General features: G+C 47.9%; 1 long non-coding RNA gene across 1 annotated transcript; it reads right to left on the bottom strand.

Annotated features, from left to right (window-relative positions):
• Positions 1-2,069: 2,069 nt before the first annotated feature.
• Positions 2,070-6,999, bottom strand: LOC138742850 (uncharacterized). The gene is made up of 3 exons (XR_011344478.1): positions 6,832-6,999; positions 4,553-4,683; positions 2,070-2,549 (listed from the first exon to the last, which is right to left on the bottom strand). It is a non-coding gene; the product is annotated as an uncharacterized lncRNA (long non-coding RNA).
• Positions 7,000-13,395: the final 6,396 nt, after the last annotated feature.

Here is a 13,395-nt window from a genome sequence, read left to right as displayed (position 1 = left end):
GTCTCTGGATGCTTTGCACAGAGGACCAACCCGCAGTATCCCATCAAGTCCTAGATTCTCTGTGTCAGCAGGAATTCCGTGCTGAACTCTGCATGACGGCCTTGTGGTCAAAAGTGTTTGTCTATGAAACCGTTCCCACAAAGCTGATGTGACAAAGTCCTGCTGACTGGGACATTGTGCGGCACCAGGGCCAATCCGATTTTTCGCATCACCTGAGCAAGGTAGAACCTCAGCACATAGCAGCATTTGGTGACCTTGCACTTTGGTTCCATACACAGCCATACACAACAATGGCCATGCTGGTTACACCCTTGCCCCCATTGATTAACGACGTACATGGTCCTTCTTCAGACTCTATCCATTTTATACTCCCACATGAAAAGGAAAACTGTTCTGGGTATTGCCAGAGTGGAGGTGTGGGGATGGGCCACACCTGTCCCACATGCAGCAGTACCGAGAGGTCCTTCCACCTTGTACCTGATGACAATGTTTTACCCGATTGACAGAGTTGGGCATCTCTGTGGTTCTCCCTGTCTCCTTGAGCTGGGGTTCTCTGTACTGCTCCTGGTCTGCTGCAGCTGGGATCTCCTTGATATGGTGATTTGTTCTCCACCAGCCCCACAAGACAACCGAGACCACTGGATGGAGGGCAGAGGCACAGAGAGATCAGTGAGAACATGGGTAGTTTCAAGATGGTGGGGTCCATCCAGGCACTTGATATCAGGAGGAATCCAAGAAGGAAGGAGGATGCAGGACATTCATTAGCTGGACATTGTGAGAGAATGGATTCCTGGAAATCTTGAGTGGAGAAGGTGCTGGTTGATCATCGGTTTAGGTGGGGCAGGGTATAGACATGGCAGCTGACTGGAATTGGCAGGGGGATACTGAGACCTGGTAGAGGAGGGGAAGTAGGGGTCAGTTGTGTTCCGATGAGAGAGTGCTGAGGGTGAGGCAACATGGGTGGAACTTCAAGGCAGGGGCCCCCCGATTGTTTGCAAGGATGGGCTCTGTAAATAGACTCATAGATATCCAGCACAGAGCATCTTTGTCCCCACTGCCATCACAAAGGATATAGGGAGGAACAAAAGCAGGACAGCCAGGCAGGGAAATAGCTTCTTCCCACAGACGATGAGTTTGACAAGGCAACGTGAGCTTGATGAGACCTAAGAATGAAAAGGTTGATTGGGATATGGACTGGTTGCAAGCAGTTCAGTCAGCAGAAGAGTGGGGCCGAAGAGCCTGCTTCTGTGTTGTCTATCTGGACCAGCATTTTGAGTTCAAGCTTTATAAAACCAAACCATTTTTTAATTGAATAACAACGGTACAGAATGTATCAAGAGACAAGATGTCTGTCCAGCAGCGAGCGTCGAAGGCACTTCCTGAAACAAAGGCACTAAAACCACAGGGATGTTCTGGCCAGAATGAGGCCTGGCTTCTTCTGGAAGGAGTAGAGGAGAGGCAGGGGAAATGCGTGGGAATGGCTGGGGAGAGTAGGGGGTAGGGATGCTTTTCTCCATTCACCTCACCTTTCCTCTACACCGTTCCCCTCCCCAATCCCCCTACCCGTTCCCATCCCCATCCCCTCCCTCTTATTGCTCCACAGTTCCCGACCCCCGCTCGCCTCCCCTGTTCCCCTCCCCCTTCCCCTCCCTTAATCCTAACCCTATCCCCAAACACAAACCCTAACCCTAACACTACAGATACCCCCTACCACTGCCCCATGTCCCCTAACACTAACCCTAACTCTACCCCCACTACATCTCCTAACCCTAACTCTATCCCTACACCTTTGCCTTCCCTAACCTGAACCGTAATCCTACTCACCTTCCCCTAACCCCAACCTTAACCCCATCTCTATCTCCTACTCCTACCCAACTCCCCTAACCCTAACACAAGCCCACTTCCCCTAACTCTAAACCTAACTCTAAACCTACACCTAAACCTAGCCCACTTCCCATAACGTTAACCCTAATGCTACCTCTACCCCACCCCTAACCCTTACCCTAACTCTACCCACCTTCCCCAACCCTAACCCTAACCCTACCACTACCCACTACCACTACCCCATAACCACACTCCCTACCACTACCCCCTACCCTAACTCTTACCCCTTCCTCCTACCCTTACCCCCTTCCACTACCTCCTTTCTCCTAACCCCTTCTCCTACCCATCCATCCCCTAAGTTAGGGGTAGGAAGGGGAAAGGGAAGGGGGAGGGGAAGGGGAGGAGTGGAAGGGGATGGGAAGGGGGAGGGTTAAGGGGAGGGGAAGAGGAAGGAAAGGAGAAGGGGAAAGGGGAGAGGAAGGGTGAAGGGAAAGGGAAGTGAAGGGAGGAAGGCAGGGTTTAGGGCATAGGAGTGAGGGCAGAGAAAGGGGAAGATGAGCGGGAGGGGGTTGGGATAGAGGAGGGGTAGGGGAGAAGGGGAGGAAGTGGATGAAGGGACATGGAAGAGGCGGGGAATGGGGTTGGCAGGGCCAGAGGGAGAAGGGGAGGAGTTCAGGCCACCATGATGTTGTCAGTCCTCTGTTCAGCTGGAATGCAAGGTTCTTCTGGGAAGAGAAATACGAGTGATAGAGATGCCGTCTCTGAGACCTGATCATGATGACTTTGGAGGGTCCCAACTCTTTCCCCCATCACTCCCCTCTCTACCTCCCACACTCTTCCTCTGTGTTTTTGAGGAAAGCACGATCTATCTCTGCAGAGGTCAGAGCACCGTGTCCCCTTCAGGCAACACCCTGGTTCACCACTACATGGCAGCAAGATGCTGGACAAATCATGGATCAGTTGAGTCCCTTCAGCTGACCCATCTGAATCTACCCCACAACAATATTACCCTTCCATCCTTCACACCATTACCCTCTGTTTTTCTTATATTCATGTACCTATATTAAAGTCTTTTTATGCCTTTTTCGGACCATCCTCTGCTACTAGCCCTGACAATTCATTCCAGGCACTCGCTACATTCTGTGTGAATTAAACTTACCCTTCACGTCTGGCCTAAAGTTCCCTCCTCTCACCTTATTTAGACATCCTCTGTTTTTGAGGCCCGAGGAATGCACACAATATTCCCAGTGTGGTCTGACTAGAATTTTATACATCTGCAACATTACCTCTCGGTTCTTGAACTCATGAAGGCCCGCACACAATGCGCCATCTTCAACTCCCTCTCAACTTGCACAGCAACATTCAACGATTCATGGAGCAGGATCTTAATAATTTCTCTGTCCTGCACACTGTTAATAATCCTGCCATTGACCAAGTACTCTACCCTCACGTTCTTGTAATCCGCATTCAATAAAGATATTGGTCTATATGAAGCTACTTTTAATGGGTCTCCAACCTTCTTTGGAATAACTATTATTAGTGCCTTGAAAACAACTTTGGAAATAAACCTGTATCAGTTGCTTATTTAAGTACATCTGTATTTACAGGATTGAACTCATTCTGCCACTTCTATGCAAACTGGATTACCTATGACAACTTTCATCACTGTCCACAACATCTCTAACTTTGTGTCATCCGCTGATATACCCATCCATCCACTGCCATCATCATTCATAAAAATCACAAAAAGCAGGGGTCCCAGAGCAGATCCCTTTGGACTGCCACTAGTCATTGTTCCATCTATTACTACTCTCTGTTTTCTGCAGACAACCCAATTCTGAATCCACACAGCCAAGGCTCCATGGATCCCATGCCTCCGACGTTCTGAATGAGGCCACCGTGGGGAACTTGTCAAGCACCTGACTAAAATCCACGTGCAGCACATACACACCTTTACCTTCATCTATTTCCTTTGACACCTCCTCGAAAAACTCAATTTAACTCGTGAATCATGACCTGCTCCTCACAAATCTATCCATGAGTTTCCCCGGCATGTTGTTTGTTGCCCTCGGACTCTGCAGCTTCAGACTTCCTGGCCAGCCCCTCCCTTACCCCTTCCCAGTGCTTCCGCATCCATTACCACATCAAGCATTGCTGCCTGGAAGAGGCCCTTTGGCACATAAATGCTGTACTGACCTTGGTAAATGTTCTCCACAACAAACTAACACTTACCCGTACCACACCCATAGCTTTCTGTTCCCTTACATCCACATGCCCGTCTCAGAGTCTTTTAAATGTACTTATTCAACCAGCCTCAACAACTTCCCCCAGTGATGCATTCCAAGCTCCCACCACTCTCTGCATAAAAAAAATCTCCCCTCACTTTAAGCGGATGCCCTCTGGGATTTACACCTGAAACTTTAGGAAAACATGCTGGCTATCCATCCCATCTAAGCCCCCCAGATTCTTAATTAGAATAAGTTATTAAGCAGTGGAAGGGAAACTGGGGAAGAAGCATATTGGGAGAGGCATGAGGGGAGAGCCGGTGAGGGAGGGGAGAGAGTCAGTGGGGGAGGGGAGAAAGCAGGTGGGGAGAGGAAGGGGGAATTTGCTGTGTGAGGGAGAGGGAGGGCAGAGATCCTGGGGGGTGGGGGGAACTAGGCCATGTTGGGCAGAGGGATCAGGGACCGCGTTAAGGTGGTGAATGGGTGAACACGTGCAGACCTACCTGCTGCAACCACAGAGCTATAAGAAGGCCATCTCGGGATCCACCAGCATCTTCTGGGGCTTGATGTATCAATGGCAAACCCCCTGAGCATGGCTGTAGGCCAGGCTCTCGTACAGCTGGTACATGAACATCTGGCAACACAACAATGTAATATTACCTACTCTGCCTCCACATTGGCCGTGTCTGGACACTGATGGTAGGGGGAGGTGCCTGAATGGTCCCACCCTGCCAAACAACATCCATCTTCATCAACCTATCCACCCCTCTCCCCTCACTACCCCTTCTCTCCTCACAAATACCCATTGAGACCCTGATGCGCCCCTCATCGATACCCAGTTCCCAGAGAGTCAGCCAGTAAACTCCTTCATATCCTCCAACTCCGCCATCCAAGCTTGACCTAGCGGACAACTTGACTCACCCAGTCCCACAACCAGCTTGATATAGATCATACGAATGGGCTGCCTGGCCTTGTTTAAGTGTTGGGTCATGCAGTAAACCTTCTCAGGGACATAGTCCAGATCCAGATTAAAATTAACCTCGTCTTTCATTTGGACACAATATAAAAATGTCGGCTGGATTTACCACCAACATCCAGCTCCCCTCCAAACAGGAATGCTGGCCCTTCCTCCTCCTCTTTGTGTGCCTGGTGCCCCCAGTGGTCAACACAACATGGACTGAATCAAAAGACTCAGCTAGCAGGGCGTCAACAGGCCGTAGTGGACCTGTCCCCTGCCCCATCATTTGGCTTTTGGTGAGTCTGCACTAAGTGCGCAGCTCTGACCGCCCTCCCTCGTGAGGCAAGGATTCACCGGGAGAGAAAAACCATTGACGTTTCGAGAGGAGAAATGTTTTCAACCGGATGTTGGGTGGGGCCAAATGTGTGGAGGTCGAGTTGATGGGACTATTGATTCGTAAAGGCACCAAAAAGTTCTGGAGAAGTGAGTTATGGGGGAAAATACATTCGTGACATGAATTGGGGAATCCAACTCAAGGGGCTGAGTGGCCTAATTTGGCTACGTTGTCTTATGGTCTTGGCTGCTGCTGTCTGGAGTTGAAATGGCGAGAGGTCATGAGTGAATGGGTGAAGAGCTGTACAGTGGAGTCAGCAGGGCAGCCAGCATCAAGGATTAGGCACTGGTCAGATGGGCAGGACGAAGGAAACAGAGATACAGATCGATTCAAGGAATGAGGAAAGTAGCAGCAAATGAAATGCATCTGAGTGGGGGTGGGTTGGGGGGGTGGGGGGAGAACGTGAAACATACCTTGTCCACAGAGGAGTAGAAGTTGAGAAGAGTGACAATGATGGGGTTATCCAACTTTCGCATGATCGGCAGTTTGCGATTCTGCGGCGAGAGAGGAACGTCAGCAAGGGTGGGAAATGGGTCGGGGCCCTGAGGGGCGACTTGTCCAAGTTGGGGGGGAGGCGGGCAGGTGATTCATCAAGAGGTCAGAGGTGGGGGGACTCATAGGGAGGCTGGAGTGGGGTGACTCGTCAGGAGGCCAGAAGAGGGGACTCGTCGTGAGTCCGTGGGGGGGGGAACGTGTCGGGATGCTGGAGGGGGGTCTCATCAGGGGGTTCAATGAAGAATCACTTCAGTTATTATTATTGTTTACCCAGCTTCTACTAAACAATGAATTTGCTGAAAAACAATCTCCGATATTTGCCAGGTGTCTGTGTGTGTGTGTGTGTGTGTGTGTGTGTGTGTGTGTGTGTGCGTGTGTGTGGGTGTGTGTGTGTGCATGTGTGTGGGTGTGTGTGCATGTGAGGGGATATCCTGTCTCTCTGTGGGACAGATCCCATTCCAGATGGAGGGGGAAGCTCTGTCCCATTCCTGTGGAAAGGATTACCTTCCCACCCACTCCCAACATCTCTTCTCCCTCAGACACCTCACACTGTCTCTTGCCATGATTCCTCTACCACTTTCTCAACCCCCACTCTACACCACACCCTTGGTTTTCCCCAGTGCCTTCCATCCCTTCGCACCCCACCCCCCCTAGCTCAACCCTATGCCCCCTACCTCTGTTCCAATCTCCATCTGCCTGTGGTGCACTCCCGTCCCTTTGTTTTCCCCTGCAGTTTACCTCCACTCCTACGGACCCCATCCCTGTATCCCCTCACACGCTATTGCTCTCCCCTCCCCAGTCCCATCCAGCTGCACTCAGGATGGGAAGAGGGGGTTAAATGCCGCTTCCATTCTCTCCGCCCACGCTGGGTGAAGGATGGTGCCAGAACATGCTCTGTCCTCATAGGGGAGCCTGTGACAGGCACTTTATCTCACCCATGGGTGCAGGGTGTTTCCAAACACAACCCTGTTAATCACAGGATCCCTGGGATGAGACAGCCTCCTACTCCGATAAGCGGGCCAGAATCCCCTTCCAGGAGAGGCGTCTTTGTCGTGTTGCTGTTCCTTGGCTCAGCTCAGCTATGGCTGCCCCATGCAATGACGTTATCACCCCCTCTGTGTCATCATCTCGCCCCTCTGAGACAACTCCCCTCTCTATGACACCACTAGTATAATGGGCAGGGACATCCAACCATTTAAATCCTCCTCAATTTTCCAAAGCAAAGGGGGGAGTAATTCAGCAGGAATAAATTATTGGTTGTTATCTATTCTAACTCCAAAATATTTGATCCCATTTTGCCACATTTGTTGACTATTTTCTTGGTTATAATCCCCCCTCCTAAATGGCATGATCTTGCAGATATCACAATTGAACTTATACCCATAGTCCTCAAGAGTGGAGCATAGTTTTGGTAATGAATGTGTCGGGTATGTCAGATATATCAGAACAACTTCGGCAAATAAATTGATTTCACGCTCTTCCTAGCCTGTTCTGAAACCTTTAATGACTAAATCCTGACAAATTACCTTGACTAATCACTCCATGGCCAATACAAACTCACTCACTGTGGATGAGTCTGATCTTGATTGGCATGTCTGTTGGCTACTTCTGTCCCTCTCACCTCGACATCAATGGCTCAGGTTGGGGCAGCCTGTGCTGCCTCCTGCAGTGCACACCAGCGCTGCTGGACCACCTTAATCTCATTATTTTTCAGGGCCTTCTCCAAATCTTTCCTTTCTCTGATCTCACATTGGTTTCTCAGGAAAGACACTAGCAGCCAAAAGGCAACCCTCTGATTCCCCTTAGATTTTGGGAACCCTGACTTCTTGAAGTGGGTCAACGCGTGGTGACATATTTTCTCAAGATGTGGATCCAGGAGCTTGGACTAGTCTACCGGTTTGTTGTGGTTCATCAGCATGCTTGCCAAGCTCCCAAACCCTGTTCTATCGTCAGTCCACCCAGAGACCTTGTTCTCCCTGCCTGTTTTTGCTCTCCTGCCCCCATTCAAAAACATTTCCACTGCAGCTGTATTCAGTCGGAACTCGAAGGTCCCAGTTCACAGCACCAATTGTTATGTGTGTGAAACTGATTCAATGGATACCAAGGGTGATGAATCTGAACACAGCTGATTAATCAGTCATCTTTTGTTTACATGTGTAGTGAAGTCACAATTTTTCGCAACACCTGAGCCAGGTAGAACCTCAGCACATAGCAGCATTTGTTGCCCTTGCACTTTGCTTCCATGCACAGCCACATACAACAATGGCCATGCTGGTTACACCTTTCCCCAATTGATTAACGATGCACATGCTCCTTCTCCAGACTCTATCCATTTTGGACCCCAACATGAAAGGGAAAACTGTTCTGAGAATTGCCAAGGTTGAGGTTTGGGGATGGGCCACACCTGCCCCATGAGCAGCAGTACCGAGAGCTCCTTCCACCTTGCACCTGATGACCATGTTCTACCCAATTGATAGAGATGGCCATCTTTGTGGTTCTCCCTGTCTCCTGGAGCTGGGGTTCTCTGTATTGGTCCTGGTCTGCTGGAGCTGGGGATCTCCTTACTGCTTTCCATCTCCTTGATATGATGATTTGTTCTCCACCAGCCCCACAAGACAACCAAGAATCCTGGATAGAGGGCAGAGGCAAAGAGAGATCAGTGAGAACATGGGTAGTTTCAAGAGGTTGGGGTACATCCAGTTGCCTGATAACAGGTAGAAACCAAGGGGGAAGGAGGATGCAGGGCATTTGATAGCTGGACTTTGTGAGAGAGCAGATTCCTGGAACTCTTGAGGGGAGAAGGCGCTGGTCGATCCATCAGTTTAGGTGGGGCAGGGTATGGACATGGCAGCTGACTGGAATTGGCAGCGGGATACTGAGACCTGGTAGAGGAGGGGAAGAAGGGGGCAGATATATTCTGACGAGAGGGTGCTGAGGTAGAGGCAACATGGGTGAAACTTCAAGGCAAGGGCCACCCGATTGTTTGCAGGGATGGGCTCTGTAAATAGACTCATAGATATCCAGCACAAAGCATCTTTTTCCCACTGCCATCAGGATGGAGATATGGAGGAACAAATGCAGGACAACCAGGCAAGGAAATAGATTCTTCCTACAGGCTGTGAGATTGACCTGGCAACGCTAACCTTAACAATACCACAAACCCCTACCACTACCCCGCGTCCCCTACCCTAACTCTCCCCCCACCCCATCCCCTAACCCAAACTCTATGCCTATGCTGTCCCCTAAACCTAACCGTATTCCTACCCACCTTCCTCTAACCTCAACCCTAACCTCACCTCTACCTCCTATTCCTACCCCCTTCCCCTAACCCTAACACAAGCCCATTTCCCCTTATTCTAAACTTAACCCTAAACCTTCTCCTAATCCTAGCCCACTTCCCCTAACCCTTACCCTAACTCTACCCACCTTCCCCAACCCTAACCCAAACCCTACCTCCTACACCTACCCCCTTCCCCTAAACCTAACCCTACCTCCTACTTGCACCCCCTACCACTATCCCATACCCTTACCCCCTTCCACTACCCCCTTTCTCCTATCCCCTTCCCCTCCCCCTCCTTCCCCTGTTAGGGGTAGGAAGGGGAAAAGGAAGGGCGAGGGGAAGGGGAGGAGGGTTAGGGGGAGGGGAAGGGGGAGCTTGCCAAGCTCCCAAACACTGCACTATCGTCGGTCCACCCGGGGATCTTGTTCTCTCTGCCTGCACTAGCTTTCCTGCCCCGATTCCAAAGCATCTCCACTGCAGCTGTGTTCAGTCGGAACTCGAAGGACCCTGCTCTCAGCACCAATTGTTATGTGTGTGAAACTGATTTGATGGGCCCCAAGGGTGACGAATCTGAACACAGCTGATTGAACAGTCGTGTTTTATTTACACGTGTAGGGAAGTCGCTACAGGAGTAAAAGCCACACACAGACACAAACTCGTCAGATTAATCAGTACACTTGCAACCACTCGTGGATAGAAGACTTTACAATCTAATTGTCACATACGATACCCGCCATCCCTTGATATCCCTAGCAGACACGGCTCTTATCTAGCTAAACCAGGGACACCAAGCACACAACCCTTTTTCTGCACACACCTTACCAACGCTCCTCCAGCGTTGCCCACAATTCCCAACCTGGTGTGGAGCTCGGGTTCGTCCTAGAAGAGAAAGAAGAAGATAGCTCACGTGTGGTGGACTTTATACTCTCATCAGCTGGAGGGTCCAACTCATATATCCACAAACCAATTAAAGGGGCCAATGACCAGGAGTACCCTGACCTATGGGCAAGGCTTGACTTTGATTGGCAGGTGAGGTGAATTCGGATCAGGTTCTAGATGGAGAGGTCACATACCCCTTTGCAATCCACATTCCAACCAGATCCAAGAAGGAGGGGTTACATGACCCTCCACAATCCATACTACACCCTATTTCCCAACAGTATTCAATATAGTACACCTGATATTGAGGAGAACAGCCATGGGTATACCCTGCACTGACTACCTATTCCTTTTCCCTCTCTTGACAGTCACCCAGCTACCTACCTCCTGCTTCCTTGATGTGACTGCTTCACTGACATTCCTGTGTATCACTCCTCAGTCTTCCAAATGATTTGGAGTACCGTCTGTGGAATGAGGTGGTAAAAAGCTGTTTTGCTAGTTAGAAGAAACAGGTGGAAGGAAAGATCCTCACAGGAACATAGCAAGAATTTATCTTTAACATTGCAGGTAATTTATTGGTGATCTGGTTGTTACTCCACTAAATGGTTGCAGTCACAACAACGACAATTTAATTTGAAAGTAATTCCTGGTAGATTCCTGTGGTAATGCACAATGCTGGAGAAACTCAACAGGTCAAGTAGTGACCTTTATATGACGAAGAGAAAAATACATAACCGACATCGGTAATGGAAGGGCTCAAGCCTGAAGGGTCAGTGATGTATTTTTATTTTTGCTAAATAAAAGACACTGTTTGCCCTCCTGCGTTTCTCCAGCATTGTGTTTTCACCTCGACTACACTGCGCACTTTCATGTTTTACTCTTGTGGTAATTGTGGTGAACTGCTGTACTCCTGATTACCTGGTTGCCCCCACCCCCTCCCATCCTGTGACTGTACCTGTGTCCCCTCCCTCTTTTGTATAAAGCCTCTAACACTTTGACCCTTCCCCTGAAAGTCTGGGTCACGGCAGTGGATGAGGTCCTTGTCCATTGTGAATAAAAGCCTACAGATCAATGACTCACTCTCTGCCTCTCGAGTCATTTACTGAACATCAGAAATGCTAAATGGGAACTGAGAATATACTTATTCTGTGGAGCGAACGAAAGAAAAAAAATCACAGAAGCTGTGAGTGAATTGAACCAACCGATTTTACTGGAACTCTCCGAGAGTTTATCAGCACGACTCCCATGATCCTTTGTGCTCCCCCTCCCCAAATGATCTCTGTGACCCGGTTTTCTTGCAGATCAGTCCAGCCTGCTACCATTCCATTATTAGAGAATGTGGCACATTTGAAAACAATAAAAGGAAAACATCAACTTCCTTGGGATATGCAGAGCTCCACATACTTTCTCGTGAAGTGTTGTGAGATCTTTATTATCCTTTGGAGCAGCAGATGGAACTATGTTTCATCGAAAGACCAAGTAATTTGACAGTAATTAATTCTCTCACCTCTGAAGTGGATTGTCAGCCTCAATTTGTGCTGTTCCAGAGGAGAGATTTGCCTTGAATCCATGATGTTCTGTTCAGAAATGAGTCTGCTTTAAACAGAGTCTTTAGTGAATAGAACAATTGCTGTTCAGAAATTTTATTGGCCTTGTGTCCTCAATGTAAAACTTGGTTCTCATTCTGATTGGCATGAGGTATTATTTTAACTTCATTTACAGTAGTCAGAGTCGTCGGCAATGGTGATTAAATAGTTAATTTCTCCATTTTATCTCATTAACCTATGTGATTTATTTTCATGCCTGGCAGAAAATTACCATGCCATGCTAAAAATATTATTGTTTCCTTCTTTCAGTCGTGAATAAGTACATTTGCCTTGAAAAGATCTTTAGAAGACATGTTAAGTCTGATTCTGCACACCTCCCTCAAATGCTCCAACAAACACTTGTGAACTGTCATTGGGCACTGTGAATGTAGCACCACATAGCAGTGAGAAATAACAGCTTTACAGGGACATCTAGTAGCAAATAAGAGTTTGATAATAAACAATTGCAAAAATATTAACTCTACTGAATTTCATGGAAATGGCAGAAAATTATTGAAAGTAATCTACTCCAACGAGCATAGAGAATAGACTGAATTGTAGAAGATGAAGATATTTGATAGATGTTGATGGAAATACATTTAAGTCATAATGTGGGAACAAATCATTTCAGATTTCAGATTTATTGTCAGAGTTCATTCACGATATCACATACAACCCTAAGATTCCTTTTTCCTGCGGGCGCAACAGAATTACTACTAATTAGCAGTGCAAAAAATCAACTGTACACAGCATAAAACATGTAAAGAAACAACAAATTGTAAACAGACTGTGCAAAAAGAACAAAAAGAAGATCAATAAAATGCACAGGTAAGAGCCCTTAAATGAGTCTCTGATTGACTTTGTTATTTATGCGTCTCATGGTGGAGGGGTAGCAGCTGTTCCTGAACCTGGTGGTGCAAGTCTTGTAGCACCTATAGCTCTTTCCTGATGGCAGCAGTAAGAACAGAGCTTGCACTAGGAAATGAGGGTCTTTAATGATTTGGCAACATTGGTATAGATATTCACCCTCACATGAACAAACAATTTTAATTTTGCCATCTTCTGCAACTTCTTCAGTCTATTTTACCTACATCTTCTACCAGTGAAGAAAGCTGGCATATTTTCCATTCAGCTATTAACTGTAAAAGCGACGTTCATCACTTCACAATTCTGTTTCTCCTATCCTACCATATCTTTATCCATAGCCATCCAAATGTCATAGTTTCAACTTCCCTTCTCCTGGGTCTCTTTCTTTGGTGAACCCAACGATTCCACAACTGCCTTGCAAATTCCACTGAATCCAGCCCATCTCCCTGCCGCAATGATAAGATGCTCTGGAAAGGATGAACTTATGGCAGCTTATTCACCTTCAAAATAGATCCTCAGACATGCACTGAAGACCTGTTGAGTCATCCTACATCAGTGCTGGTGTTGTGGTTGAAGAGCCACTTGAGTGTGAAGCCACAGATATAGCAAGCCTTTATTCAGTGAAAGTTTACATGCAGGAGAGATCAAGTGGAAAAATCTCTCTGAGAATCAAATGCATGAAGTTTTACATTCAACGTGGCAGGTGAATGTTAGCTCATCAAAAGTGCCCAGGAGTACTTCCAGTGAATCTGGGTACCATGTAACCGCCTGTCCTGTTGCAAAAGTTTGAGACAGATGGTGTTTGTGTTTCAATGGTACCAAATATCTTAATTCTAAAATGCCTAATGGTTCTAATATCTAGCCATTCTATCAAGTGCAGCACAGTT

The sequence above is a fragment of the Narcine bancroftii genome, chromosome 1 (genome assembly GCF_036971445.1).
Source record: "Narcine bancroftii isolate sNarBan1 chromosome 1, sNarBan1.hap1, whole genome shotgun sequence".
Lineage (NCBI taxonomy): Eukaryota > Metazoa > Chordata > Chondrichthyes > Torpediniformes > Narcinidae > Narcine > Narcine bancroftii.
The sequence above is the reverse complement of the archived record's forward strand: the minus strand, read 5'-3'. Positions and strand labels throughout refer to the sequence as shown.